We start from the raw sequence: 25387 nt of genomic DNA, 5'->3' as shown, positions 1-25387 counted from the left end.
TGGGGCTGCTTGAGGAGATCCAGATGATGTGAGTAGTATTATTTTGGGTCAAATAATACTAAGATTAGGGGTACCTGGGTGTCTGGTCGTGAGATCAAGCCCCTCATCAGGCTCCATGCTGGATGTGGAGCCTGCCTAAGATTCTCTCTCTTCCTTTCTGTCCCTCTTCCTGTCCCTCTCTTTAAAAAAAAAAAAAAAAAAAATGGGGCACCTGGGTGGCTCAATGGGTTGAGCCTCTGACTTCAGCTCAAATCGTGGTCTCAGGGTCCTGGGATCGAGCCCCACATCGGGCTCTCTGCTCAGCAGGGAGCCTGCTTCCCCTCTCTCTCTCTGCTTGCCCATCTGCCTACTTGTGATCTCTGTTTCTCTGTGTCAAATAAATAAATAAAATCTTTAAAAAAATAAAAACAAAAAAAAATTAATGGTAGTTTCCACGTAATGAACAGTGATAATTACATTAATAGTTAACTCTAAGAAGGTATTTTTAAGTGACCTGTTCAAATTCATACAGCTAATAAGTAGCAAAGATCTGACCCTAAGTGCTTCTAATTCCAAAGCGTATTCCCTTTTTTTAAATGATTTTATTTATTTATTTGAGAGAGAGAGAGAACAAGAGTGGGGGTAGGAGGTAGGGGTAAGGAGAAGCAGACTCCCTGCTGAGCAGGGAGCCAGACATGGGGCTTGAACCCAGGACCCTGGGATCACGAACTGAGCTGAAGGCAGCCGGTTAAAAGACTAAGCCACCCAGGTCCCCGCTCAAAGCATGTTTGCTTAACCATGATTCATTTCTGCCTTCCAGAGGAATGACTAATCTTTAAGGAAATGTCACCAATCAAATATACATAAATAAATAAGAATGAGGTATCACATTACATCTAGGCTATTTATCCACTTAGGGTGATAGCCACTTGGTCAGGAGGCCAAGAATCCCAGTACTAAATAGAAATACTCTCAGTACCTATACACAGAATGAGGAAGGGGCTGACGAGGATCCCTTTTTTTGACCACACTTTGGTCCCGCTCTTCTGAGCTCTCATCTTGACCAGGCTGTGTCCCAGTCCTCAGCCTGCTTATAACCAGTTCCACACAATCCTGCTAAGCCAGTTTAGCAAGAATCCCCCAACCCTTAGTATCTGCCCAAGTTCCTCTTAGGAATTTTCCATCCATTGATGCCTCTCATCCTTCCTGTTGGCTATAACCCCCCTGCCCCGCCCCACACTATTCCTGTGTATTCAGAGTTGAATCCATCTCTCACCCCTAGCCTAAATCTTGACCCCTAATGCATTAGTACTGAATTAAGTCTTCCTTGCTGATTTAAATTTGTCTGATACAATTTTCCTTTGACAGGGCAAAGGAGGAGCTGTGAGTACAATCATATTCCCTCATCCTTGCAAACACAGAATATTCGACAAACCTCCCAAGTCCAGCCTTCCTAGAGAATTGTCCAGAATTCTTGGCTGTGAGAACCTTCCTGCGAGCTAAGAAGATAAGCCAAATAGTGGGAAGAAAGGGAAGAGAGAACCAGGCTTAAGGAAGAAATGAGACTTCCAGTCTAAACCAAGAACTGGGTACAGGAACCCTCTCCTCTCCCATCCAAAATCCCACTGAAAGATGTTTTGCCAGAAAGATTTTTTGAGAAAGAATGAATAACAGAAGTACAAAAATAAGAAAGGTAGCCCATCAGAGGACCAGAAAGCCTGTGAAAATAGAAGCATAGAGAACATATAGGGCATAGAGAGCATCAGAATGGGGTTAACAAAGACAGCTGAAACACCTCAGGGGACCACAGGTCTTGAAAAGAAGTTCCACAGGAGCTTTAAACTGGGTGGCAACCCGAAGTACAGAAGTGCCCCACAGACAATCATTAGGATAATTTGTTAGCAAGCAGCATTCGGAGCCACTGGGGAAGCTGGGAATTCAGGTGTTCTCCACCTAAACAAATTTAGCTTTTGCCTTCCAGCTATACATGGAAAACAGATCAAGAAAAGAACAAAAAAAGAGCACTTGGTAATTAAAGTATAATTACAGGGGGTAGGAAATCCAATAGAAGGAATGAATTCATTAGAATGCACACAGGCAAGGACTCAATCTGTGAACTGGATGTAAGGGAGAACTTTCAGATTAAGGAGCAAATAGACCAAATTGTGGAAATAAGAGACCAAAGATAAGGCTCATGGATGATAGATTCAGGTAGCCCAATATTCCTTCAATAGGAATTCCAAATTGAGAAAAAGAAATAAGGAAAGGGAAGAAGGTCATCAAATATATTAGAGAAAATATCTCTGAGCTGAAGACAGACCCAAGTCTTCAGATTAAAAGCCCAATGAGCACTGCGCAGAGTGAACGAACAAATACTCAACTTAGTGACCTTGCTAGGAAAGTTCAAACTTCAAGAAATTTTAAAGGGACACCTGGGTGGCTCAGTCAGTTGAGCGTCTGCCTTCAGCTCAGGTCATGATCCCAGGGTCCTAGAGTCGAGTTGGTGTCAGGCTCCCTGCTCGGCAGGAAGTCTGCTTCTCCCTTTCCCATTCCCCCTGCTTGTTTTCCCTCTCTCAAATAAATAAAAAATATTAAAAAAAAGAAATTTCAAAATTTTCCAATGAGGAGGGAAAACGTACACGAAGAGGAAAGAGAATTAAACTAGCAAACTTCATCAACAATATGAGTTGCCTGAAGACAATGGAAGAATATCTTCAAACTCTTGAGAGAAAGACTACTTGGAGCTCTGAATTCTGTGGTTAAAAAATCATTCAAAATACATTCAGGTCTATAAACACTCATCGTATCTGAAAAAATTACTTCAGGTGTTTGCTCACACAAAACGAAACAAATCTAAGAGAGAGGGTGACATGGGTTTCAGAATGAAATCACAGCAGGCGATTTTAGCCGTATTCTTCTGTGGGTCATTTGTTCTTTCTTTCCACCCCGGTGCTCGCTGAGAGATTAGTTGCCAAACTCAAACTTGGACTTTGGCCTTACTCTTTAATCAGTTCAACCCTATACAGATTCTCCCCTCTTTTTGTCATACTTTTGGTGCTGGCATACTATAAAATCCTAATTATCAGAGGACTCTCTGGAAAATTGAACTTTTCTTACTAATGCCTTAAAAATTCTGGTTCTCTTTCAGTTGTGAGTAAATTTTAAAAATAGTTTTGAATGTATCTGTCCTCTCGTTTGCCAGGATCATATACTCCTGTGGAACAGGTCACCATTCCCCAGAACCAAAACGTTTGCCCGAAGACCCAGAAAAACAAACAAGTGACATGCCCGCCAGGCCCATAGCCACTTACTGGCAGATTCTGGGTGAGACCCTCCTATTCTGACTCCTGGTGTTATGGACTGAAGTTTGCCACCACCACCAGCCCCCACACACCACCAAATGCATCTGTTGAAACTCTAACCCCCAACGTGACTGTAGTTGGACACAGGGCTTCTAAGAGGTCATTTAGGTTAAATGAAGTCATAAAAGTGGACTCTTCAGGGTGCCTGGGTGACTCAGCTGGTTGAACATCCGACTCTTGGTTTCAGCTCAGATTACAATCTCATGGGTCTTGGGATCGAGCCCCGTGACCCGCTCTGTGCTCAGCATGGAATATGTTTGAGATTCTCCCTCTCCCTCTGCCTCTCTCTCTCTCAAGTAAAGAAATAAAGAAATAATTTTTTTTAAAGAAATAAAATCTTAAAAAAAAAAAAAAGTGGGATCCTTATCAGATGTAAGGACCGGTGCCCTTACAGAAAGAGGAAAAAAGATCTCAATCTCTCCCTCCACATACACACACACTGAGGAACGGCCAGATAAACCCACAAGGTGAAGGGGGTGCCTGCAAGCCTGGAGGACAGCTCTTACTGGAACCGAAGCGTGCTGGCACCTTGATCTTGGACTTCCAGCCTCCAGAATTACAAAAAAATAGATTTTCTGTTGTTGAAGCCACCTAAGCAGACCACTACTGCCCGCGTGTTTGTGTTCCTCCAGATTCATGCATTGAAACCTCATCGCCAGTGGGATGGTATGAGGAGGTGGAAACTTTTGACGGGTGAAGCCCTCTATGAGCCGGCGGTTAGGGCCCTTATGAAAAGATCCGAGAAAGATCCCTGACTCCCTTTCTGCTGTGAGGTTACAGCATCCATGAGGAAGCAGACTCTCACCAGAGAGAGGCCCCTGCCTCAATCTTGGACTTTCCAGCCTCCAGAACTGAGGAATAAATGCTTGCTATTCCTAAGACACCCAGTCTATCTTGTTCTCTTACAGAAAGCCAGACTCAGACACTCAGCCAAATCCCATTTGTTTCATTCTCTCTGCTCATCTCGAATGAGTTGTTTGTGAAGTGCATTTTTATCTGTCACAGATAAAGAAAATGTTGACTATCTGAAGTGAATAGCTCTTTCCACAAAATAAACATTCATATTTTAGTATTAGCTTACTTACTATGTCTCTGCCTCTTTTGCAAGCATCCCTAAAAGAGCCCATATTCATAAATTCATAACAGAGTTATGGGATTAATTTTTCTTCCTTTACCTCCCCCAGCAACTCTATTTCTTCTCAATTTCACCAAACTGTTTTTTCGCTTTGTGGTGAGGTAACTGTTTTTCCATCACTCAACAGAACATCTATCATAATTTTATTTTATTATCTTAATTGAGATATAATCGACATTAATATTATATTAGTTTTAGGTATATATCTGTCATGATTTTATTTTTTTATTTGTTATTTGCAAAAGAGTGAACACAAGCAGGGGGAGCAGCTGAGGGAGAGGGAGAAGCAGACCTGCCACTGAGCAGGGAGCCCAATACCAAGGGCTCAATCCCAGAACCCTGGGATCATGACCTAAGCCAAAGGCAGACGTGTAACCAACTGAGCCACCCAGGTGTCCTCTATCATGAATTTAAATATCAAACTCACTCTTCTGAAAATATCCATGGCTAAACAAGTATACAAATGCTAGAAATGAAAATGTAATTTTACTTTTCACTGCATTTCAGCCATGAAAATCCATTTAAATGGAGAAGTGAGCACATTCACTCTGTTGACAGTGCTAAGATAGAAGACTGAGCTAACCCCAGGTCAGGCCCTACTTGTACTTTGAAGGGATAAGGAGACAGTGATATTTTCTAATTTATTTTCTTCTTTTCCCATGAGTCTCTTCGTAATTCCTGTCTGCTGGAGCAGCCAAATTCCGACGTCTGCCTTTTTAAGCTTAGAGAGAATCAAGAGATCAAGTGTCTGCAGTTCTGTGACCAGCCTGGACCACCACTTTTGCGGAAAAAAAGAGATAACCATAGCCTCTATCTGAAACATGTTCCACTGCTGGGAGGCTTAAAGGAGACCTTGTGAAGTGGAAGAAACCAGGGGTTCTGACAAATGGTGGTCTTCAAGTGGGGGGGCTGCGAACACCTTCTATATGGGACGAGACACCAGCAGCTTAGCAAATCGGTGTCCAGATATGCAACATAAATTCAACAATTTCCCAGCCTGAGCTCTTGCCTATGTGGCACAATCAGATTCTTCCTTTCCCCAACAGTCCTCCTTCCACTCTACAAAAGACGAGAACACCTCTCACCTATGCCAGTCTCACCATGGTGCACCCCCTTGGGCACCAAACAGAAAGAGAAATGGGAACACTAGTGTTGGTGCGGAAGTAACAAGACTGAGTAACACATGCATGTACAAATCGGGGGAGTTTCCGATGCTTTGGGTTCAACAAAGCTAAAGGAGGCCTAAGAGTCTCAGACTTAGAGAGCATTCAAAATGACTTTTGACAATAGGTCAACAGAGGATTTGGGGCTCAGAATGAGCTCAAAGAATTAACTGAGGGTGCTATAACACAATTCTTTCCATTCCTATCTTCTTTTCATATGAACGAGATTCCTTGGCATTTCCCCTGAGAAACACAATTGCTACTGAACCCTGACCCACTCTAGCAGTGAAAATAACCAAACCCAGATACACAACCTCACTGTGGTAAAAATCTCATCTCTCATTAAAGGATATATTTCCGCTAGAATATAACTTTACATTTAGTAATTACTTACTAATTTGAAGGATACATTGTTGTTCTGACCAAGTATATCGCTGATAATTATAATGATAACTCCAACAGAAGACAGTATTCAATGGTCATAGGAAATACAGTCACAGGAAATAAAAATATTAAAATCTATTTTTATATGTATTTATTGCAATACAACAGGGTGACCATGGAAAGATTTTCAAGCATAAAAATATATATGAGAGGAGCGCCTGGGTGGCTCAGTGGGTTAAAGCCTCTGCCTTCTTCTCAGGTCATGATCTCAGGGTCCTGGGATCGAGCCCCGCATCGGGCTCTCTGCTCAGCAGGGAGCCTGCTTCCTCCTCTCTCTTGGCCTGCCTTTCTGCCTACTTGTGATCTCTGTCTGTCAAATAAATAAATAAAATCTTAAAAAAAAAATACATGAGAAAAGTCCATATAGGAAGTGGAATGGAAATTCAAACTCAGGGGAAAAAAGAATGATGTAAAATTTCTGAGGTTTAAAGGAGAGTTTGTTCCTGTAGTGTTTTAATGGATGATGGTGAGTATCAATCACTATTAGTTTCCTCCTCAGACATATAAAAGAATAATGCCACAGTTTTGAGTGGGTGTGTGTGTCATACACACACATACATACATACACATACATCTGGATCAATCGACCTATCTATATATTTGTGTTAATGCTCTATATTTTATCATCTGTAGTTTATATAAATATATTTATATTTTATATTGTATTATATATATTATGTATATATGTACACAAAATATAAATATATTTTTATATAATTTATATGCTCAATGGGGATATGTAAATGTGTGTGTATATATATACACACACATTCCTATATATGCACTATAACAAATATACCATACATATATGTGTGTCTACATATACATATGTATATGTATACTATATACATAGCTCTATCTGCATCTATTCATGTTAAGACTTTACATTTAGGTGTGTCTATTTTAATAAACACACATACACATACGCATGCATACATATATGTGCATTTATATTTATCCTAAGACTTCACACTGTATATAAATACATACATGTATTATGCACACACACACACAAAAGCCTCAACATGAATATTCTTTGTGGTAAAATATGTAATTACATGCAATTACCAAAATTTATTAAAATGTACACTTAAAGTTGCCAGATTGTATGTAAACAAAACAAAGAGAAGCAAAGCCTCCCCATTAAGATGCAAATAGAAAAAAAAAAGCAAAAATTAGAAACAGGATATTTCCTTGGTATGACTGGTAAATAAGTATCTCGTGTGAGTGTGTATAAAATGGCTTAGCACACACATATGCAGGTATATGTATATTCAGTAATTTTTTTAAGTCAATATTGACAATAAACTATAAAATATATCCTTCACAACTATTTAAACCTAAAATTTTAGATACAGACTATAAAGATGTGAGGGGGGCATGTACTTTTCCAGAATCCCTCTGGAGGATGTATAAGCCAAAAAGTCTGAAGACCCCTGGGTGCCAAGACGGGACAAGACATATGGGTGAAACCAACACGGTAGACACGGAGAAAACAAAGAAAGAGTCAGTACATTTTTGCTACTAGGATATAGGAAAGCTAGATTACAATGACATAATGTTTACATATGCAGTAGACACAAAATTTTAAAAGGAGCTCTTTGTTCTACTTACTGTGGGGCAGGCACTGGCACATATGAAGAAGGAAAAGAGATGACTGGACAGGCAAGGAATTAGACTTGCTGATGCTGAGACACCACCAGATCAAATCTGGTAGATAGATGACCCTGGGTTCCAGGATAGAAGCCCACACACACGCATGGTCCCACCATAAGCCCAGGTCACAGAACCTCGTCTCAGGACTCATTCCATAACTACATGAAACAAGCCTCATAATTACTTCGGGGTGGGGGGAGAGAAGTCAGTTCTGCTGAACTCATACCAAGTTCAGAAATCTTTATCATTAAGGTCTAACTGGATTCTTTTTCCAAATCACACTGCAAACAAATTTTTGTGCTCTTAGGATGCCATATAAATAGTATTTTATAAATGCAGATGATTCAAAAGTGGTAAACACTGGGCCCTTGCTCTCAGTAAACTTGCATCTAACCAGGAGGACAACATCCAAGTTAAAACAACTGAAGAACAATTCAAAGCCACATATAAGAAACACGTAATAATCCCGCAGGGGAAACCACTACTCTCATACTTTCCCAGTGGCAGTATAAATTGGTACAATCCCCTGTGGAAGGAATTTGGGCACATAGATCAAAATTACAACTAAGTGTCCCCTTTGACCCAGTAATTTAACCTCTAGGAACGTATCCTTTCGGTCATACTTTAGAAATAACATATATACAAAGTTTCTCATTGCAGCATTATTCAAAATAACAAAAAGCTGTAAAGGACTCAAATACCCTTGAATAGAGGACTGGTAAAATAAATTATGCTACATATGCACAATAGAATATTTTGAAGGTATAAACATGCACGAGGAAGCTTTGAATGCACAGACATTTTTTTTTAAGTCTCCAAAGTCTATTAGGTGGGAGAAAAAAAAAACAAGCTCAGCAGGTTGCAGAAAATGTATATAAGAGGCATCCTTTTGTTTATGAGGAGAAAACAAGAATGCAGAATATATTTGTATTTGCTTTAATATTCATAAGTAAACTCAAGATAAATACACACAAAAGTGAAAAACTGAGACCAGCAGTGAGTTGAGGCAGGGTGAAAAAAGAGTGATGGGGAAGGAAAGGAGGGAGACTTTTGCAGCATAAAGGGCATAGATCTATTTGGAATCACGTGAGGGTCTTCCCATTCAAAACAACTATGAAGAGAATAATGTAAAAACACCCTCAAGGAGGCTCAGCAGAATGAGGATGAAGCTGATTTTCGTGGGACTCCTCCTCGCCCTGTGTCGGGCATGGAGCATTGGGCAGCTCTGTGAACAGAAGGGAAAGAAAGGGAAAAAGAGCACAGAGTTTCTGCACAGCAGCACAGGGATGTTTCTACTGGTGCCATCATGTCTAAAAGCCTCTGAGCCACTGTCCAGCTGAAATCCTTCCCCCACTGGGGTCTCCCCCTCACCAGAGCCTGGATCCCATTCCTCCCTGCCCTCCTTGTTGCCAGGATGCTTGTGCCCAGCCATCCACACCAGTTACCAGAATCCTCAAGCAGCTGGCTTTAATCTTTACTTTGGGAGAGTAGGAGGGGGAGGGCAGGGTCGATTAAGTAAATTTCTATTAAGGGAACAGTAAAGTGCAGGAGGTCAAAGAGTCTGGGACAGATGCCTGGCTGGCTGCCAAGCCAAGCTTAGAAAATACTCCCTAAAGATACCAGAGAAATCTGCCCAAATGTGAATGCTGCTGGCTTCAAGTCGTGTAATCATGGGTGATGTGCTTTCCAATTTTATTTTTATTTTAATTGAGAGAAAGAGAGCAAGAGAGAATGAGAGAGAGAGGGAGAGAACACGAGAAGGGGAGGAACAGAGGGAGAAGCAGACTCCCTGCTAAGCAGAGAGCCTGATGCAGGGCTCAATCTTGAGACTCCAGGATCATAACCTGAGCAAAGGCAGATGCTTAACCAACTGAGCCAACCAGGTGCCCCTCCAATTTTATTTTTAAATGGAGCACAGATTACACTTAGAAAACAAAACAAAACAAAAATATTGCACACAACGTGAAAGATGTATACATTAAAAAACCAAACCACTGTTATTACATAGTTCAGAAACTTTGGAAGATAAAGAAAGGCACTCAAATGGGCAGCGTAAGAATTTCACAGCTGTAGGGGCACCTGGCTGACTCAGTCAGTAGAGAATATGACTCTTAATCGTGGGTTCATGAGTTCAAGCCCCATGTTGGGCACAGAACTTACTTTTGGAATAATAAAATAAAATACAATTTAAAAAAGAATTTCACAGCTGGAAACAATCAAAATAAGAATACCATATTTTGTGGAACATGAAAGGAATAGCATGGAGGACATTAGGAGAAGGAAGGGAAAAATAAAGAGGGGGATATCTGAGGCGGAGATAAACATGAGAGACTATGGATTCCGGGAGACAAACTGAGGGTTTCAGAGGGGAGAGGAGTGGAAGGATGCGTGAGCCCAGTGATGGGTATTAAGGAGGGCACGTATTGCATGGAGCACTGGGTGTTATATGCAAATAATGAATCATGGAACACTGCATTAAAAACTAATGATGTACTGTATGGTGGGTGACTAATGTAACATAATAATAATTTAAAAAAGAATACCATATTTTTAAAAATCTTCCTGTAATGCTGAAGATGTTACCTGACTGGATGTCAGTGCGACCTGCCTGGTCAGGCTGAGCAGAGTGGAACTGTCCATGGTTCCAGGGCAGGAAAGGGCAATCATTTAAGAGGTGGCTGCATCAGTCCTAGCTCTCCAGGCCACAGCCAGGGACCCCTTTGTCTTCCTCTCACTGGGTTTGAAACTCAGTATCTAGCACTTTGAACCCAAATGATGGTGATGGTCCTATTCATCTCAGAACCTTAACAAACACATTTTGAAAATTGGCCAGTTTTTCTCTCACCTCCTTAGTAATCGTGGGAAACATAAGCTAATATTCAAATTACTTGGGTAGGTTTGGGCATAGTTGAAGCTAATAAAGTTTCTCACCATTTAAAAAACAGTTCTATTTAAAGGAAAGTCAGTAGAATTAGATGGAACATCGAGCCCCTCAATACTTGGAAAAACAAAAAAATAGACTGGACCTTGGTGAAGGGGTCTATCCTAAAACCTTCCTAAAACCCAAATGTGAGAACTGCACTATCGCATAGAACTTCCCCCTTTATTTTTTTATTATAAATGATGGGCACACAAATGACCAAAATGAGAGTGCCCTGGAGGACAGAATTCAAGGAATGGCTAGACAACAAAATCTTTAAAGGACAGGGGTGCAGTAGGCGACCGCAAGAACAGGGCCCAGGGACACATATACCAGCAAAACTCTGTCCACCTCTCACTTATGCTTCTCCGTGCAAGCCATCTTCACCACCTGCTATACATGGTAGGAAATATGGCCATTGAAAGGCAGCTAAAGTATCACCACTCGCAAGGAATTGCTCAAATTTTTTCTGGTTTTAAGCTCAAATATCATGAGAAGAGTCTTTGATTGACCTGCAATAGTCAGGTGTCCACCGTGGACCAATGAGCTATAAAAGCATGGCAGCTCCTTCTAGACTCATGTGGTTGAAGGGAAGAACACCTGATCTCAGTACTCAGAAGGTACTAGACAGACCAAAACAAACAAACAAACAAACAAACAAACAACAAAACCAGAGGGCTACTACACTGCAGTATAGAATAATATTCTAAAACTCAAAAGTGTAAATGACATTTCAACCTTTTTGGGAGTCCCTTTTTATTTTTTATGCAGCAAAGCTGCAGTGAGATAAAGAGGCTAGGCCTTTGTCTGGGTACTCTCAGAAGCAAAGAGTCTCCCTCCGACATACCAGCCTCACAGCACACACAATTCAAGATCAGTCCACCTTAGCTCAATCCAAACCACTATGTGTCATGGACTTCTGATTGCTCACAGGTGGTAAATTATAAATAACAAGGGTCTAGAATGCCTCAGAGAAAAGCATTTTTAATGGCAGGTGCTTCTCTGAAATGAATAGATTATATAAAAAGGAAGAATGGTTCTCAATGAGCCTGTGTATTCTGACTCATCTAGACACCACCTGCTCCTTCCCGCCCACTCGATCACCAACTAATTCCTATTGTTTCTACGTCAATAGCAACCCTCCCTTTAGTCCATTCCCCTTATTCTTCCACTGTCCTGCTTCAGGACATTATAACCAGGTTGAATCATTCTATAAATAGTAGAAAGAGAAATAGGGTGCCTGGGCTCTTGTTAGCCAAATACCTATTGAAGAATAAATGACTTTTAGTGCCAAAGTTTAAGAATAATGAAGCCAAGACTAGGAAAATGACAAGAGCATGGGTGTTGGAACAAGATAGCTCTGTTCTGAACCCAGCCCTGTCATTTACTCTGCATGACCATTGCCAGTTATTCAACCCCTTGGAGGCTGATTTTCTTATAAAATTGGCATAATAATATTTGTCTTGCAGACTTACTGTAAAAATTAAAATAGATGACAGATTTCAAATTGCCCCAAATATTAAGGGAATATTTTGTACTTGCTTCTGACAGTAGAAGACTCGTGCTGACCTTACAAAGGTCAATAAGCAAAAGCAAAGAGAATACAGGGGTCCAGAGACTAAATCTGTTCCCCTCCTCCCATCTTGCTGTGGCTCACAAACAAAGAACGGCCATTTTTTCCCTCTAAGCCTGAAGGGTCTGACTAAATAGTAGCTCTTGGTTTTCCTTGTTTAGCACTGCTTTGATGCAGAACAGTTATCTGAAGAAAAAACATTTAGAGTCACTCTTCAGATTGCGTATAGCCGGACTCTGCATTTAAGGAGACAGAAAAGTTTGGGAAAACTAATTCCCTGAATGCTTTAGTAAAGTTTGAGTAACTTGAGTAATTTTCACAGCATACTGTGAACTTAATGATAGGGTAGGAGGGGTGAGTGGCACGTGCCAGTAAATTTAAATGTTTGAAGGATTACAACTAACTTGGAGTATGAGACAGAAGATAGGGCTCCGGATCAAACACCTGGAGTATTTTGTCCTATACTATTATATGATAGAGACTGCTATGGGAATATGATGACAGAAGATGGAATTAGTGAAGATTCTGCAGTACTGAACATGGATTCAACAAGAAAATCTTCCTGAAAAATTTTTTTTTGTTTTAATCAAATTCAACATAGAGGAAACTAATCTCTTGTGACCTACTAAGGATAAGGAGGTCAACAAAATCTCCTGAGAATCTGTAAGCCAGAGAAATTTTTATCTCTTTCTCCTTATTCAAGAATCCTAAAAGATCATCACTAGGGAAACCGATTCTGGTGCTAAAAGTAATACTATGTTGCTTTCTCTCATGTTAGGTAACATTTATAAGACTTTACATCTCAGGAAAATCCTTTTCTGTTGTATTACAGAGATTTGTTACTATCTTACTAACAAGTATCAGCAAACAACCAACATAAGTAATCTGTGAAAAGAAAATGTGAAACACTCTAGAAAGAACGTAAAGATCTTCATAAATAGAAAAACACCCCATGTTCATGGATTAGAAGATTTAATGTTGTTAAGAGAATAACACTACACAAAGCAACACATAAATTCAATGTGGTGTTTATCAAAATCCCAAGGATCTTTGATTTAAAATGGAAAACCCCATCCAAAAACTCGTATAGAGCTTCAAGGGACCCACAATAGTGAATATAACTTGAAAAAGAAGAACAACTTTGGAAGATTCTGCCACTTGATTTTAAAACTTATAAAACCACAGTAATCAGAACTATAGTACTGGAATAAGAATAGACATATAGACCAATGGAATAAAATATAGAGCCTAGCAATAAACCTCCAGATGGATGGTCAGTTTATGCTGATAAGGATGCCAAGACCTCTCAAAAGAGAAAAAACAGTCTCTTCAAAAAACAATCCTAGAGCAATGTCCACAATAGCCAAACTACAGAAAGAACCTAGATGTCCATCAACAGATGAATGGATAAAGAAGAGGTGTATATACATACAATGGAATACTATGCAGCCATCAAAAGAAATGAAATCTTGCCATTTGCAATGACATGGATGGAACTAGAAGGTATTATGCTGAGCGAAATAAATCAATCAGAGAAAGACAATTATCATATGATGTCCCTGATATGAGGAAGTTGAGAGGCAAAGTGGGGGGCTTGGGCGGGGTAGGAAAAGAATAAAGGAAACAAGATGGAATTGGGAGGGAGACAAACCATAAGACTCTTAATCTCACAAAACAGAGGGTTGCTGGCAGGAGGTAGGTAGGAATAGGGTGGTTGCGTTATGGACATTGGGGAAGGTATGTGCTATGGTGAGTGCTGTGAAGTGTATGAAGTGTAAAACCTGGCAATTCACAGACCTGTAACCCTGGGGCTAATAATACATTATATGTTAATAAAAAATTAAAAATTAAAGAAAAAAGATGTTGGGGGGGGTGCCTGGGTGGCTCAGTAGTTAAGCACCTGGCTTCAACTCAGATTGGGATTGAACCCCACATCAGGCTCCCTGCTCAGCAGGGAGTCTGCTTCTCCCTCTCCTACTCCCCCTGCTTGTGTTCCTTCTCTTTCTGTCTCTCTCTGTGTCAAATAAATAAATAAATAATATATATATATATTTTTAATGATGCTAGGAAAACCAGACTCCACAGGCAAAAGAATGAAGTTGGCCCTTACTTAATACATATTTACAAAAATTAAGTCAAAATGAATCAAAGACCTAAATTTAAGAGCTAATACTATAAAACTTTTTGAAGAAAACATAGGGGCAAATTTGTATGACTTGGATTGGGCAATGGTTTCTTAAATATGATACCAAGAGCACAGACAACACAAGAAAAAAATAGATAAACTGGACTTCACGAAAATTTAAAACTTCTAGGCATCAAAAGACACTATCAAGAGAGTGAAAAGAAAACCCACAGAATAGGAGAATATTCGCAAATCATATGTCCAACACAAGTTTAATATTCACAATAAAGAACTCCTAAAATTCAACAAGACAAAACAAACAACCCAGTTTTAAAATGGGCAAAGGGCGGGGTAGAAGTGAGAGGGATGAGTAAGTGGGACACAGAGGATTTTGGGGCAGTGAAATTATTCTAGATGCTACTATAATGATGGATATATGCCATCATACATTGATCAAAGCCCATGATCTCTGATGTAAACTCTAAACGTTGGATGGTAATGAGGCACTGATCCAGGTTCACTGACTGTAACACATGTACCTCTCTCGTACTAGATAAGCTGATCCTAAAATCCAATAGAAGAATGAAGAACTAAGAAAAACAAAAAAAAATTTTTGAACAAACTAAAAACAATGTAGGCCCCCTCTCCCTCTGAGATATCAAGATGTAAAAGATGTTACAGTATGTAGGCAGTGTGATATTAGCCTAGGAATAGACAACTAGATCAATCAAGCAAAGACCTCCCTGGATGAATCCAACTGCATGGAAACTTGGTTTCAGGCAGACGTAACAGATCAGTGGGAGAAAAACAGACTATACAGTGAAGGTGCTGGACCAACCAATGATCTATATGGAACAAAAAGAAAAATGGACCCCCAGCTGATGCCAACCACAAAATAAATGCTATTTAGATTACATGATTAATGTGAACATCAAAACTTGAAAAAAAAATTTAGAAAAAAATACAGATATGATTTTGGAGTGGGAATAAAACTTTTAAAATAATACTTGAAAACCCAATAAAGACAGTGAAATCATCGACTACCTTCAAATTAAACTTGACTGTATACCGAAATACCCTATAAACAAAGCAAAAGACAAGCAAGAGACGTGGAGATCCCTGCAAAAGATATGACTGGAAAAAGATTAGTAACCAGAATATACAGTGAACTACTTCTACCAACAAGACAAAGAACTATAGGACAGACAAAAAAGACAAGAATATGAATAAATAGGTCAACCAGGGGCGCCTGGGTGGCTCAGTGGGTTAAGTCTCTGCCTTCGGCTCAGGTCATGATCTCAGGGTCCTGGGATCAAGCCCCGCATCAGGCTCTCTTCTCAGCAGGGAGCCTGCTTCCTCCTCTCTGCTTGCCTCTCTGCCTACTTGTGATCTCTCTCTCTCTGTCAATAAATAAAATATTAAAAAAAAAAAATAGGTCAACCAAGAGGAGACATGAATGGCCAAGAACCACATGAAAAAATGGTCAGCCTCAGTATAAGGAAAATACAAACCATCATGAGAGATCATTTCACATACATCCAACTGGCAAAAATATTTTTAAAACTAGACAAGAGTAAGCATAACTAAGGCAGCTCAGAAGCTGTCACACACGCCATCAACTGGTACAACCATTGTGGAGGTAAATTTGGCCGTACCCGTGTGCATTCAATAGAACCCAGCATTGCAGCTCCAGCCAAACACGCTAGAGAAACTCCCATCCCCATGGGTGAGGACACAGCTACGAAACTGTGTCTCAGAGCATCAGGTAGAAGTGTGTTTATCCATGCATTTATACGTAGCAAGTGACAGGATAGAAGCACACACCATAATGGTAATTTCGAACAGTGGTGGCCTCTGGAAGGGAGGGAGGGGGAGAGAGAATGGAGAGGTACACAGGGGGTTTCAAATACATTCATATTTTTAATCTAAAAAACAGAACTGGAACAAAAAGGCAAAATGTTAAGATTTGACCAAACAATTGTGAGTACATGATATTCTTTACACTTCTCTAGATCCTTGAAATATTTCATAATAATAATTTTTGAAATTCTAGCAGTAGTTACCCAGCATGGCTTTGAGGACATGGACATTCCAGATAATTGGGCAACAGCAGAGGAGGAGAGATATTTAGAGCTGGAGGATCCAGGAAACGTAGATGAAGAAACACCATGAGGTACAAACTGGAGGCATCAACTTTGTTTCCCTCCTGGTACAATGATTGACATCAAGGGAATTCTCCTGAGAACTCCCCCAAATCCTATCCACATGTCTCTCTCAAGGCTTTATCTCGACTTCTTTCTCCCACTAATTATAAGCCCTTTTCTACACATAGAGGAGAGTCATTTATTCGTTTTCAGCATTTCCTGCAGAGATAATTAAGTATTTTAATACAAAATAAGGGAAACTCAAACACTGTTCCCTGCAGCTCCTACTGCAATGCAAAAAGTGTTGGCAAGGATGTAAAGAAAAGAACCATAAGCAAAAATAACAATGACCAATGAATGACTCACCAAGTGGAGGTAGAAAGGTGTGGTCAAGTGGGTTTGCATACCAACTCCTCTACTTATTTGCTGACTTAATTGATTATATCTCTGAAGCTCAGTTTCTACACCACCAAATAACAACAATAATTCCTACCTCACATGGTTAATGAGAAAATAAGATTATATATAAAAACCACTTACACGGGGTGTCTGGGTGGCTCAGTCGGTTAAGCGTCTGCCTTCAGCTCAGGTCATGATCCCAGGGTCCTGGGATGGAGCCCCAAGTTGGGCTCTCTGCTCAGTGGGGAGTCTGCTTCTTCCTCTCCCTCTACCTGCCGCTCTGCCTGATTATGCTCTGTCAAATAAGTAAATAAATAAATCTTAAACAAAACATCTTAAACAATGGCTAGAATATGACATATTAATAGTAACAACAAAAATTTTTATTATCAATAACCACGGGTTGGACTACATTGTATTTAGTCTTTGCATTTGCTAGAATGTAAACTCCACAATAATCGGAAAGTCTGTTTTGTCTCTTTTGTTCACTGATGTGACACAATCACCTAGAACTCTGGCCCATACTAAATAATAAATGTTCATTGAATGAATGAATGTGAATCTCAGGATTTGGCACATATTAGGCACTTAATAGTTATTATTTATTGAGAGCTTATTATGTGTCTGGCATTACATTTTTTTGTATCTCCTTTAATCTCTACAACAACAATGTATTATTTGTTTTATACATGAGGAAGCTGAGGCTCAGAGAAATTAACTTGTTTCCTCAAGCTCACAGAGTTAAAGGGAAGAGCCAGGATTTAAATCTAGGCTGTTAATCTTCAGATATTTGTTAAATTCATTAATAAGTAACGGCTCAGAGTTAACTTGGCAATATAGAGCATGTTCAGAGTAGTTAGGGTAAGAAAGACAAATTACCCTTGGTGGCCATGTGAATTCTTATGAATTTTATCATAAAATGGTTACTTTTAATTTAGTATTTATTTTTTTTTAATTTTATTTACTTATTTGACAGAGATCACAAGCAGGCAGAGAGGCAGGCAGAGAGAGAGAGGAAGAAGCAGGCTCCCCGCTGAGCAGAGAGCCCGATGTGGGGCTCGATCCCAGGACCCTGGGACCATGACCCGAGCTGAAGGCAGAGGCTTTAACCCACTGAGCCGACCAGGCGCCCCTTAATTTAGTATTTATTATGTGTATCTATGTTCCAGTCCAGGGGTGGAGCCCCATTATATTTCCAATATCTCTGCTGGGGTAGGAATAAGAAAGTTCTCCACATTTTACAGGGAGAGTTACTGGACAAAAAGCTGAAAAATAAATGTCCCAAGGTTATAAGGAGAATTAACAAGTAAACTAGAAATAAATTCCAAGTCACCTGCTCTCTTCTCCCAAGACTCCATCTAGCATAGCTATTGATTTGGAATCCACTGCATCTAGTAAAAAACGGTATCAAGGCAAGAAAGTAAAATAAACCCTTTCCTTTTCATAAGACCTCAAATATTTCCATATTTATCTATAACCAATTACTTCTCAAGAAAAAGGTCATATAAAATAACTTTTGGGGAAGTTTATTGTAGAAAAGTTTAAAACACAGATAAAAATTAATTTCATTACCACCATATAATCTTTGTCTTCCTAGTCATTTTTGCAAATTTTTCTTCTACAAAAATGGGATGAAACTCTATCCACTTTATAGCCTTCATTTTTCAATTAATAAATTATAACTATCCTTATACGTCAGTAAATACATTATTTTTAACTGAGGAATCTCCTTGTATTTATAATATTAACTCCCCATAGCTCAAAATTCAAATTGTTTCTAATTTGCCTCCATTATAAACAAGGCTGAGCTGAACATACTAGAGCTAAATCTTTTTGCATGTGTTTAATTATTTCCTTAGGATAGATTTCCAGAAGTAGACTTGCTGGGTCAAAGGGCTGCATTTGGAATTTTTTAATTCAAGCACAAACATCTGTTTCAAATACTTGTCTTTCACTTCATTTTTAGTTTCTTTTTTAGAATCAAGAACTACAAATACAGGCGAAGGCCCCGATAGAGACTGGTTGACTAGACATCTCCTTATTCCATTTCTCTCTCTTCTTTTTGGAAAAAACTGCCTGCAAGTTAAAAAAAAAAAAAAAAAAAGGAAATAAAGATGAAAACAAAACAATAGGGGTGCCTGGATGGCTCAGTGGGCTAAGCCTCTGCCTTCTGCTCAGGTCATGATCTCAGGGTCCGGGATCAAGCCCTACATTGGGCTCTCTGCTCAGCAGGGAGCCTGCCCCCCCCCTTCTCTGTCTGCCTCTCTGCCTACTTGTGACCTCTCTCTCTGTCAAATAAATAAATAAAATCTTAAAAAAAAAAAAAAAAAAAGAAAAGAAAAGGGTATGGCCAATCAAAGAAAGAAAGTAGGAAAGGAAGGAGGAAGGAAGGAAAGAAGGAGTGGGCCCCACTAATACCTAGGGAAATCAAATTCCATCATTAGAAGCATATGCAAGATGTTGTATCAGGCACACTAAAATTTAGAAGAAATGAAATATATAGGGCAGGCTCTACCCCTTGAGAAGCAGGGCATCATAATGAAAAGATATGTTGTACATTTTATTCTAAATTAACGTTTGAAAAACATTTATGCACAATCTCTGAATGAATTGTCAAGGAATTTCTTTTGGAATAAGTCCATTAACTAGAGCATCATAACGCTTTAGTAAAGTGGTTCTATTTTTGGTTTCCCTCAATTTTTTAAAAAGTTGTTAGTAAATTAAATTTTTAAATAAAAAAAATTTTAATTCACTAACAATTCTCCCTCATATTTGTTTTCTCATCTATATCCAGTTCTACTATAATTATCCTTAGTAAGTTACTCTTATCCAGTCCTTTCCACACCTCAGCTTGGTTTTTATAGAAGCAATTCCCTTTCCAACTCCTGTTACATAATGGACATCAGTCAGTAAGCCTCAGAGAGGCAATGGAGAACAGAGTTCACACGAGCTAAACAGAAGTCTGTTACTTCCTTTACACATATGCGTGTACCTCAGATCAAATCCAGATGGCATCTACTCAGTAATTACCCTTCTGAGACAAACAGGGAAGCCACCAAATCTGAAGTGTAACTTCCAGTGTTTTGTGGGCAGTGCGTCCAAGAGCCAATGGGATACGCTACCAACCCTACCTGGGAGGTGGGGCTCCAGAAGACACTTGGGCCTCTACAGACCGGGAAGTGGTTTTTTCATCCTGAGAAACAGTTGGAATCTATTAAGATATACAGAACTAGCAGGTACATTTTAAAAAGTGGAACATGTGGGGTGCCTGGGTGGCTCATTGGGTTAAAGCCTCTGTCTTCGGCTCAGGTGATGATCCCAGGGTCCTGGGATGGAGCCCCACATCGGGCTCTCTGCTCAGCAGGGAGCCTTCTTCCTCCCCTCTGTCTGTCTGCCTCTCTGCCTGCTTGAGATCTCTGTCAAATAAATAAATAAATAAACAAAGAGGCAACCCACGGAATGGGAGAAAATATTTGCAAATGACAGTACAGACAAAAGGTTGATATTCAGGATCATAATGAACTCCTCAAATAAAATCTTTAAAAAAAAAAAAAAAAAGGGACGCCTGGGTGGCTCAGTTGGTTAAGCAGCTGCCTTCGGCTCAGGTCATGATCCCAGCGTCCTGGGATCGAGTCCCACATCGGGCTCCTTGCTCAGCAGGGAGCCTGCTTCTCCCTCTGCCTCTGCCTGCCATTCTGTCTGCCTGTGCTCGCTCTCTCCCCCTCTCTCTCTTTGATAAATAAATAAAATCTTTAAAAAAAAAAAAAATGAACTCCTCAAACTCAACACACACGAAACAGGCAAACATATCAAAAAATGGGCAGAAGATATGAGCACACACTTCTCCAATCAAGACATACAAATGGCTATCAGACACATGAAAAAATGTTAATCATCACTAGCCCTCAGGGAGATTCAAATTAAAACCACATTGAGATACCACCTTACACCAGTTAGAATGGCCAAAATTAACCAAACAGGAAACAACATGTGTTGGAGAGGATGTGGAGAAAGGGGAACCCTCTTCCACTGTTGGTGGGAATGCAAGTTGGTGCAGCCTCTTTGGAGAACAGTGTGGAGATTCCTCAAGAAATTAAAAATAGAGCTTCCCTATGACCCTGCCATTGCACTCCTGGGTATTTACCCCAAAGATACAGATGTCGTGAAAAGAAGGGCCATCTATACCTCAATGTTTATAGCAGCAATGGCCACGGTCGCCAAACTATGGAAAGAACCAAGATGCCCTTCAACGGATGAATGGATAAGGAAGATGTGGTCCATATACACTATGGAGTATTATGCCTCCATCAGAAAGGATGAATACCCAACTTTTGTAGCAACATGGACAGGACTGGAAGAGATTATGCTGAGTGAAATAAGTCAAGCAGAGAGAGTCAATTATCATATGGTTTCACTTATTTGTGGAGCATAACAAACATCATGGAGGACAAGGGGTGTTAGAGAGGAGAAGGGAGTTGGGGTAAAATGGAAGGGGAGGTGAACCATGAGAGACTATGGACTCTGAAAAACAATCTGCGGGGTTTGAAGTAGAGGGGGGGGTGGGAGGCTGGGGTACCAGGTGGTGGGTATTATAGAGGGCACGGATTGCATGGAGCACTGGGTGTGGTGAAAAAATAATGAATACCGTTTTTCTGAAAATAAATAAATCAATTTAATTTTTTAAAAATTATAAATAAATTAATAAATATTTAATATTTAAATAAATAAATAAATAGAACATGTGAGGCTAGAGGCAATAATTAGTTCTTTCAATTAGTATAAAAATCATACCACACTAGTCTGTTAAAAATGCTTATATAGGGGCACCTGGGTGGCTCAGTGGGTTAAAGCCTCTGCCTTCGGCTCAGGTCATGATCTCAGGGTCCTGGGATCAAGCCCCGCATCAGGCTCTCTGCTCAGTGGAGAGCCTGCTTCCCCCTCTTTCTGTGCCTGCCTCTCTGCCTACCTGTGATCTCTCTCTGTCAAATAAATCTTTTTTAAAAAGTGCTTACATTATGAGATCATGGAAGAAGAAGTCACTCTGGACTGAAAGTTATGAGCTCTGAGTTCAAGTCCAATTAGGTCTGTGGCTTGTACAAGTTACAGGCCCTCTGAGCTCCCTCTTCCTCAACTACCAAAGTGAACTAGTGCTAGATGATGACTAGGATTCTCTTCAGTTTTAAACTCTACTATTCTTTATGGAGGAACAATAAGCACATTTTTAAAAAGGCCATAGACAGGGGCACCTGGGTGGCTTAGTGGGTTAAGCCTCTGCCTTTGGCTCAGGTCATGATCTCAGGGTCCTGGGAGGGAGCCCTGCATCAGGCTCTCTGCTGAGTGGAAAGACTGCTTCCCTCTCAGTTTCTGCCTGCCTCTCTGCCTACTTGTGATTGATCTCTCTCTCTCTGTGTCAAATAAATAAATAAAATCTTAAAAAAAAAAAAAAAAAGGCAGTAGACAAGGGCACCTCGGTGACTCAGTCTGTTAAGCCTTCTTGATCTCAGGGTCCTGGGATCGAGTCCCACCTCTGGCTCTCTGTTTGGGGGAGAGTCTGCTTCTTCTCACTCTCCCTCTGTGCTCATATGTTCTCTCTCTCTCCCTCTCAAATAAATAAAATCTTAAAAAAAAAAAAAGGCAGTAGTCATTGTATTCTAGTATTTCCAGTAGTTTACTGAATCACTCTAGATTCTAAAACCTAGAAGTTAATTGGAAAATCGCCTCATACAATAATTAATACCTCATTTTCTCTCACAATTCAATCAAATATTTATTGGGTGTCTCACTCTGATGCTGGGGATATTTCACCAAATAAGGGAAATATCTGCCTTCATGGACTTTACGGTCTGCTGAGGGATTCGGATGACTTAACATTTACAGTAGAGTATGATCACTGCTAAGATGGGAAAACTAGAATGTTCTAACAGGAAGAAATATGTACATCATACAGGATTGACAGCTCTTCTCAGTACAGTCATACCTAATGGGAGACCTGAAAGGATAAATAGAGGTGCACAAGGAGGACGCTCAAGAGGGAAATAGTCCAGGTGGAGGGAGCAGTATGTGAAGAGGATTATAGCTGGAGACAGATGGCTAATCTGGCATCTATGGCCAAACTGTCTGGAACAAATGATGAAGTAAAAAGTGCAGTAACAACACCCAAAGAACAAATAATCCAATCAAGAAATGGGCAGAGGACATGAACAGACATTTCTGCAAAGAAGACATCCAGATGGCCAACAGACACATGAAAAAGTGCTCCACATCACTCGGCATCAGGAAAATACAAATCAAAACCACAATGAGATACCACCCCACACCAGTCAGAATGGCTAAAATTAACAAGTCAGGAAATGACAGATGCTGGCGAGGATGCGGAGAAAGGGGAACCCTCCTACACTGTTGGTGGGAATGCAAGCTGGTGCAACCACTCTGGAAAACAGCATGAAAGTTCCTCAAAAAGTTGAAAATAGAGCTACCCTATGACCCAGCAATCACACTACTGGGTATTTACCCTAAAGATACAAACGTAGTGATCCAAAGGGGCACGTGCACCCCAATGTTTATAGCAGCAATGTTCACAATAGCCAAACTATCGAAAAAACCTAGATGTCCATTAACAGATGAATGGATAAAGAAGATGTGAAGTATATATATATATACAATGGAATACTATGCAGCCATCAAAAGAAATGAAATCTTACCATTTGCAAAGACGTGGATGGAACTAGAGGGTATTATGCTTAGTGAAATAAATTAATCGGAGAAAGACAACTATCATATGATCTCCCTGATATGAGGAAGTAGAGATGCAATGTGAGGGGTTTGGAGGGTAGGAAAAGAATAAATGAAACAAGATGGGATCGGGAGGAAGACAAACCCGAAGAGACTCTTAATCTCACAAAACAAACTGAGGGTGGCTGGGGGGTAGGGGAGGTAGGGAGAAGGTGGTGGGGTTATGGACGTTGGGGAGGGTATGTGCAATGGTGAGTGCTGTGAAGTGTGTAAACCTGGTGATTCACAGACCTGTACCCCTGGGGCTAATAATACATTATATGTTTATTAAAAAAATTTAAAAAAAAATTTTTTAAGTACAGTAAGCAGTAACGCTAGCACTCAAGTACTTAGAGAATATAATAAGGAGTTTCCCCTTTAACTTCCTGCCAATGCAGGGGGTCATCAAAGTTTGATAGGATCAGATTAACGTTTTCAAAAGATTACCCTGGGAGTGCCTGGATGGCTCAGCTGGTTAAACAGCTGCCTTCAGCTCAGGTCATAGTCCCAGGTTCCTGGGATGGAGACCCACTTGGCGCTCCTTGCTCAGCTGGGAGTCTGCTTCTCCCTCTGCCTGCCAATTATCCTGCCTGTGTTCTTTCTCTCTCACTCACTCACTCTCAAATAAATAAATAAAAACCTTAAAAAAAAAAAAGATGACCCTGGATGATGTGAAAGAAAAGATTGAGAAAAATCACTGTGAGGCAGTTGCAAGAATCTAGACAAAAAGTGGTGACCTGAACTAAAATCCTGGCAGCAGGGAGGGAGAGAGATTTAGAAGTTGGGATAGGACTCAGTCATTAAGCAATGGGGGAAGAGGGTTCCAAAAATGATTCCTAGAATTCCAGATTAAGAAATCGGGTAGAAGTTTTTCCATTGTTTGTTAAGAAAATTGGATATAAGCCGGGAGTTGCTGACAGGCAGTTTGCCATCATTTGGAAAGAACATGGAGCCAACAGAGAGGAAAACAAAGTTAAGAGACAGAGAGAGTGAGACTGTTTGTGATGTCCTTATCTTATGTCTCTGGACCTGCCATCCCCGCTTGACTGCTGGAATTTGCAGGCACATGAATCAATGTATTTCCTTCGCTGTGGTTTTTGGTGGTGATAGTGGTGATGGTGGTTTGATTGGTAGATGGTTTAGTTAAATTTGAGTTGGGGTCTTACTACTTGGAATCAAAAAAGCCTTGGGAAAAGTGGGGACAGTGGGAGCACAGAGGCCAGGGTAGAATTGCCATTGAAGCAAGAACACTGGAAGATGTGCCCAAGAAGAAAGCAAGAGGAAAAAGGAACCCAGGAAAATAGAGTACCAGATGAAGATAATTATTCAAAAAGAAGCACGTGGTCAGCAAAGTCCAATGCTTTTGAGAGACAAGACAAATGCACTGGGGTTAGCAGCAAGGCAGTAGCTGGTGGCCTTTATGAGGACAGTTTCAGAAGACTGATAGAAATACAAGCCAGACTGAAAAGAGCTGAGATGCTGGGATGAGGAAGTAGAATTGAAACAATTCTCAATTAAGACGCTAAGTTGTGAAGAGGAGGACTGCCTTAGGGACAGGTTTTCAGATGGATGTGATGGGACCATAAATAAAGGCTAATGAGAAGGACTCCGCAATCACTGAGAGAGATCCCTGAGAAGGAGGAGGGAGAGGGTTCAGAGCACGGGCTGAGACAGAGACTTAAAGGTTGGCCCTACTCAAGGGAAGGATACCTCTTA

General features: G+C 40.3%; 1 protein-coding gene across 6 annotated transcripts in view; it reads right to left on the bottom strand.

Annotated features, from left to right (window-relative positions):
• The window catches only part of EXTL3 (exostosin like glycosyltransferase 3), a 142558-nt gene that overhangs the window by 105361 nt on the left and 11810 nt on the right, over positions 1–25387 (bottom strand). For 2 of the 6 annotated variants that reach the window (XM_082726871.1, XM_082726868.1), the window contains exons 2-3: positions 20032–20111; positions 17042–17195 (exon numbers count right to left, since the gene is read on the bottom strand). The exons of 1 other annotated variant lie outside the window; for it this stretch is intronic. The gene's annotated coding sequence lies outside the window, so the exon portion shown is untranslated. The remainder of the gene's footprint in view (positions 1–17041; positions 17196–20031; positions 20112–25387) is intronic. 3 more of the 6 variants (XM_082726869.1, XM_082726876.1, XM_082726870.1) reach the window with 2 other exon arrangements.

The sequence above is a fragment of the Mustela nivalis genome, assembly GCF_964662115.1.
Source record: "Mustela nivalis genome assembly, chromosome: 4".
NCBI lineage: Eukaryota > Metazoa > Chordata > Mammalia > Carnivora > Mustelidae > Mustela > Mustela nivalis.
This window is presented reverse-complemented; position numbering and strand designations above follow the sequence as displayed.